A 6045-nucleotide genomic window follows, 5' to 3' on the forward strand; every position below is an offset into this window, starting at 1 on the left:
AAGCTACCCTGGGGACAAGAACTTGAAGACATTGTTCAGAAAGGGAAAAAATAGCCTGAAATGGAGACTGGCAAGGAGACAGAAAACAAACTGGGAAAATATGGAAAGAATGGGAAAGACTTCCTACATGTGGGATGGTGAAAAAAAAATTTATCATTGGATGTTAGTATTGAGTGACCACAGATTAGAGATCCTAGATACACAGTGGCATTTATACATAATGAATGAGTGTAACATACAACCTACCAGTGAGAAATAAGACTTTTTAATGTAAGTGATCTAAAAGGTACATTACTTACCTTTCCTAAAGGAAACTAAGTTTTGGGCATGTAAGTTTTTTATTATAAATATCAGTTGGGTTGACATAGTTTACTGGGTCAGCTATAGCTCTGTCTTTGTGTGTGTGTGTGTGTGTGTGTGTGTGTGTGTGTGTGTGATGTGCCCAGTGAGTTTAAACTGAGAACAAAATAGAGACAAAAAATGTCTTATAAGTTAACTGTCTTCTCTGATGAAACTAAATGTATTTCACTATACAATTCATACACACACACAGACACATATATATAATATAAAAATACAATGATAATGTACTATAGCCCACTTACTCATCAAGGAAATAACAGGGACTCTAATCTAGTAGAGCCAAGATTTAAAAAATAAATTACTGGAGACACCTGGGTGGCTCAGTGGGATGAGCCTCTGCCTTCAGCTGGGGTCATGATCCCAGGATCCTGGGATCGAGCCCTGCGTCACACTCTCTGCTTAGTGGGGAGCCTGCTTCCCGCTCTCTCTCTGCCTGCCTCTCTGCCTACTTGTGATCTCTGTCTGTCAGATAAATAAATAAAATCTTTAAAACAAAACAATAAATAAATAAATTACTGACCCACTTTGTTTTCTTTATTTTTTGGTATTAACTATTCTGCTAGTTCCTACTGTACTTCATAACATTATCATCCCATCATTGGCATAGTTCATAGTTTGCATTATAAACATAGGCTATAGTTATAAATGGAAAGAAATTGTTTTATTAGAGTATTTATGTGGATTTTACTCTTCTTTTTTTTTTTTTTAAAGATTTTATTTATTTATTTGACAGAGAGAAATCACAAGTAGGCAGAGAGGCAGGCAGAGAGAGAGGAAGGGAAGCAGGCTCCCCGCTGAGCAGAGAGCCCGATGTGGGACTCGATCCCAGGACCCTGAGATCATGACCTGAGCCGAAGGCAGCGGCTTAACCCACTGAGCCACCCAGGCGTCCTGGATTTTACTCTTCTTTAAAATGACCTACAAAATGCCAATTGCATACTTTATTGATTAACCTTCGGGAGGCTTTTCTCTGTGACTTTGTCCCCGTAAGACACTTGATCAGTGGCATTCTATAAAGTACCTAATTAGGGAATGTATTAAATTCTGCTTCATCTCTCTAAAGTGTCCATGTCTTTGCATGATCCAAGTTAGAGTTATTTTCTCATTGTTCTATTACACTGATGAACAACATTTCCAAATACCATTAATTGTCCTTCTGGCAGTACTAGCTCAGAAATATTATTGTTCAAATTATATGCTCAGTATCTTGTAGGCTGCAAAATAATATTTTAAATTTTATTTTTTATCCTCCTCTCTTAAAATAAAAACTGAGATAAAAACTAAGGTGTCAGGGCACCTGGATGGCTCAGTGAGTTAAGTATCTGCCTTCAGCTCAGGTCATGCTCTCAGGGTGCTGGAATTGAGTCCCATATCCAGTTCTCTGCTCAGTGGAGAGTCTGCTTCCCCTTCTCTCTCTGCCTGCCGCTCTGCCTACTTGTGATCTCTGTCTGTCAAGTAAATGAATAAAATCTTAAAAACATTAAAAAACAAAACAACAACAACAACAACAACAAACTAAGGTGCCTATATTTGACAAGGCAATTTCTTACAAAAAAAAAATTTTTATATTTTATTTATTTATTTGACAGAGAGAAAGATCGCAAGTAGGCAGAGAGGCAGGAAGGAAGCAGGCTCCCTGCTGGGCAGAGAGCTCAATGCAGGGCTCAATCTCAGGACTCTGAGATCATGACCTGAGCTGAAGGCAGAGGCTTAACCCACTGAGCCACCCAGGTGCCCCTTACAAAAATGTTTTAAAAATGACAGTCCATCTCTAAAACTGATAGACCATTTTATTTCAAAATATATATCAATAAATAATCAAAAAATAAATATCAGAAGACACTCAATAAATACATTATATATATATATTTTTTAATTTTTTCAATTTATTTATTTTCAGAAAAACAGTATTATTTTTTCACCACACCCAGTGCTCCATGCAATCCGTGCCCTCTATAATACACACCACCTGGTACCCAACCTCCCACCCCTCTGCCACTTCAAACCCCTCAGATTGTTTTTCAGAGTCCATAGTCTCTCGTGATTCACCTCCCCTTCCAATTTACCCCAATTCCCTTCTCCTCTCTAACACCCCTTGTCCTCCATGATATTTGTTATGCTCCACAAATAAGTGAAACCATATGATAACTGACTCTCTCTGCTTGACTTATTTCACTTAGCATCATCTCTTCCAGTCCCGTCCATGTTGCTACAAAAGTTGGGTATTCATCCTTTCTGATGGAGGCATAATACTCCATAGTGTATATGGACCACATCTTCCTTATCCATTCGTCCATTGAAGGGCATCTTGGTTCTTTCCTATATTTTATATATTTATGTATTTTATATTTTAAATGGATAAAAGAAAATCAGTATTAAGATGAGCCATCGGGTGGCTGACTTATACATAGTGATCTTTTTTTTACTCAATATTGTTCAATATAATATATAGACCTATAAATTATAAATGACTTAACTGCTATCATATTTGCAAATGCCACTGACTTTTGACATTTCATCAAAATCTATTTTACTGAAATACATTTTTATTTTTTATTTTGTTTAAAGATTTTATTTATTAATTTTAGAGAGAGAGACAGCACAAGCAGGAGAGGCAGAGGGAGAGAGAGAATCTAAAGCAGACTCTGTGCTGAGCATGGAGTCCGACTCAGGACTCAATTCCAGGCCCCTGAGATCATGACATGGAACGAAACCAAGAGTCAAAAGTTTAACTGACTGTGCCACCCAGGTGCCCCTGAAATAAATAAATATATATATATATATATATATATATATATATATATTTTTTTAAGTGATGCTTTGAAAACTTTATTAACAGTTTATTTTCACTGAAGTTTAACTAGTGGAATGAGTAAGAAATCAAAATTCAAGTAGGTCTTGAAACAGTATAAAAATTTGGCCAACATACTTTACATCCAACAAAAGTACTACAATATGCTAATTAACAGATGAATATATTACAGAGCCCGGACTTAGATTCTCCACTTATTAAATTCAGATGCATTTAGAGGAATATCAGAAACATTTGTAACTATTCCAAATAGCATGATCTCTTAGCTTTGAAAGTAAAAGCACAACTAATTTTTACTCTACATACAGTCAGTTTAGGAAATAAGTGGAAGAAAGAACTCACTCTGTATTGGAAGTGTCATTGTTCCCATTTCCATCTGGACCACAAGCAAACTTCCCAGATCCCTTATTTTCAAGGAAGGGAAACCCAGAAGAGTGATGGCATAAACATACCATAGACAAGGAACTGACCATCTTTCTACACTATTATTGGCAGAACTCGGCTATGTTGATAGAGTTAGAGTTTCTACCTTCAGATAAAAGACGTATTTTAGCCAAGTAAACTCTGAGTAATCAGACCTGAAACTTAGAAAAATACGTAAGACTGCACAGCAAGCAAGGAAAATAAATTGTGATTTCAAAGCTCTCCGTTTTTCGTGTTGGAACTTTTTAAAAATAATAAGTCATTATTAATAATGCCAGATCTGGATTAGGAAAGTAATATTTATATGAATCCAAATTGATTTATAAAACTTTCAACACTGCACCCTGGTCTGAGAACCTTTTGTGAGATACCTCGCCTTTGTGACCAAAGCACATGACCAACTTACACATGCAAATGAAAAGCAGGCTTTGGTTATAAAACAAAAGAATGGGATTCAACATGATAAATCTAAATTATTAGCTTCGCATAGGCCAACCCAACAGTAGCTATTATCAAATTCAGACCAGCCCACCCTTATGAGATATTGTTACACAATATCTGCAAGGCATTTTAAATCTGTTACATAAAAATGTGTGCTTGGCATGGTTTGGGATAGCAGGCATTGTGACAGGATGCCCACTTCTCTTGCCCTGAGGAATGTAATTAAGTACAGTGCTCAAGTACATGGTTTGCAGGAGCATGTATGATCCTCCTATTCTGGCTCAAAAGTAGCTGGGTCTCTGCTCCAAGTATCCATCTCAATCTATCTTCAATATGCATCAGGCTCCTGAAGACCACCAAGACAAACAGAAATGTATTCTCGTCCAATGTAACTCTTGGCTTCATCATCATTCTATTGTAATTGTCACCAACATTCAGATTTCTTACATACACATTCTCACTTTCCCTGGTAGAGATGCACAGTTGTTAGCAATGAGACGAAACAGCTCATTGACTACTGTTGGATGATTTTCTGTGAGTGTTTGAAGCAGCACCAGTTTGAATTCTACCTAGCTAGTTCTTTGGGGAATAAGTTGGGAACATGAAATTGCGTGTCCTCAAACAGTGTGATGACATCTCTAATTCCTTAATAGCTTAGCTGAAATCAGTGCCGAATATATAACACAAAATTAACTCATATGATGAAGGAATATTGACATTTTCAGGTCAACCTAAGCTACTGATATTCTGACATCAAGTGACATAGAGTTATCCTTGAGTTATAGGCAACATAGTTTCCTTGTGAGTAGAGGAATCACTCATTCTATAAATGTAAGGATGAAAATGATCACTAAAACTTCAAGGATGATTTTTCATAAAAATAAGCACATATGAGATCTATGCAGAAAACCAGCTAACTTGTAAGAATGTAGAAATATTAATGTGGGTGTTAAATATCATAGGCAACCGACATCATCAGTGAAATAAATCACAATTTCAAATTCCAAGGTTTTTTTTTTCAGCATTCAGCTAAAATTTATGCAGCTTACAAATAGGGTAACATATTTGTGAAAAGTTATTTCAGACTTATTTCTATGAAAAAAATGTGTGTTTTATGCTAGCATTTTACCAATTGACAATTTTGAGTTTAGGACAATAAAATATGAGTAAGAAACAAGCCTGTGATAAGATCCTGTATTGTTGGGGCGCCTGGGTGGCTCAGTGGGTTAAAGCCTCTGCCTTCAGCTCAGGTCATGATCCCTCTGCTCTGCACAGAACCTGCTTCCTCCTCTCTCTCTGCCTGCCTCTCTGCCTACTTGTGTCTGTCAAATAAATAATAAAATCTTAAAAAAAAAAATCCTGGATTGTGAAAATAATGTAAATTTGCAGTGCTAAATCTCTGTTTCTGGTACCAATAATTTCATTGGAACTCATTTCCTTCACAGAAATAATGACCAAACAAAAACAAAAACAAAAAACAAGTAAAGCTTCACTTTTGAAATTAAGGTAATTCCATTTAAAATATATTAAAATTTATTTTATGGTTTATTTAGAGAGATATTTTATCCTCTGCCATTTATTATATTTAAAAATAATCTTGTGGCCAGTTAGCTAAATTTTATTATTGCTCTATTACCTTTTTCCTGAGTTTTATTGAATTGACCATCTATCAGTTTTCATAAATATTTGGAATCCCTTCAGCTGAAATATTTTACACCTTGTGCAATTACACCCAAGCGTGGCCATGTGGCAAACTTTATATAATAAAAAGTGAGTGGGAGTGACATGCTCCCCTTATCCCTGTGATATGACACCTGCCATTGTTCCAGATGGAGACATTCCATCCAATTGTATACCTGAGTGAAGGTGATGTGGATCACAGCTGCACAGACCTGAGATGGACAAATCAACATATGCTTCTGTTGTAAGCCACTCATTTGGAGATCATCATCAAGTGTCTCCGCTCTTTTTTTCCCTGTCATTTTCAATTCTAGCTACTATTTTCC

The sequence above is a fragment of the Mustela erminea genome, chromosome 1 (assembly GCF_009829155.1).
Source record: "Mustela erminea isolate mMusErm1 chromosome 1, mMusErm1.Pri, whole genome shotgun sequence".
Classification (NCBI taxonomy): Eukaryota; Metazoa; Chordata; class Mammalia; order Carnivora; family Mustelidae; genus Mustela; species Mustela erminea.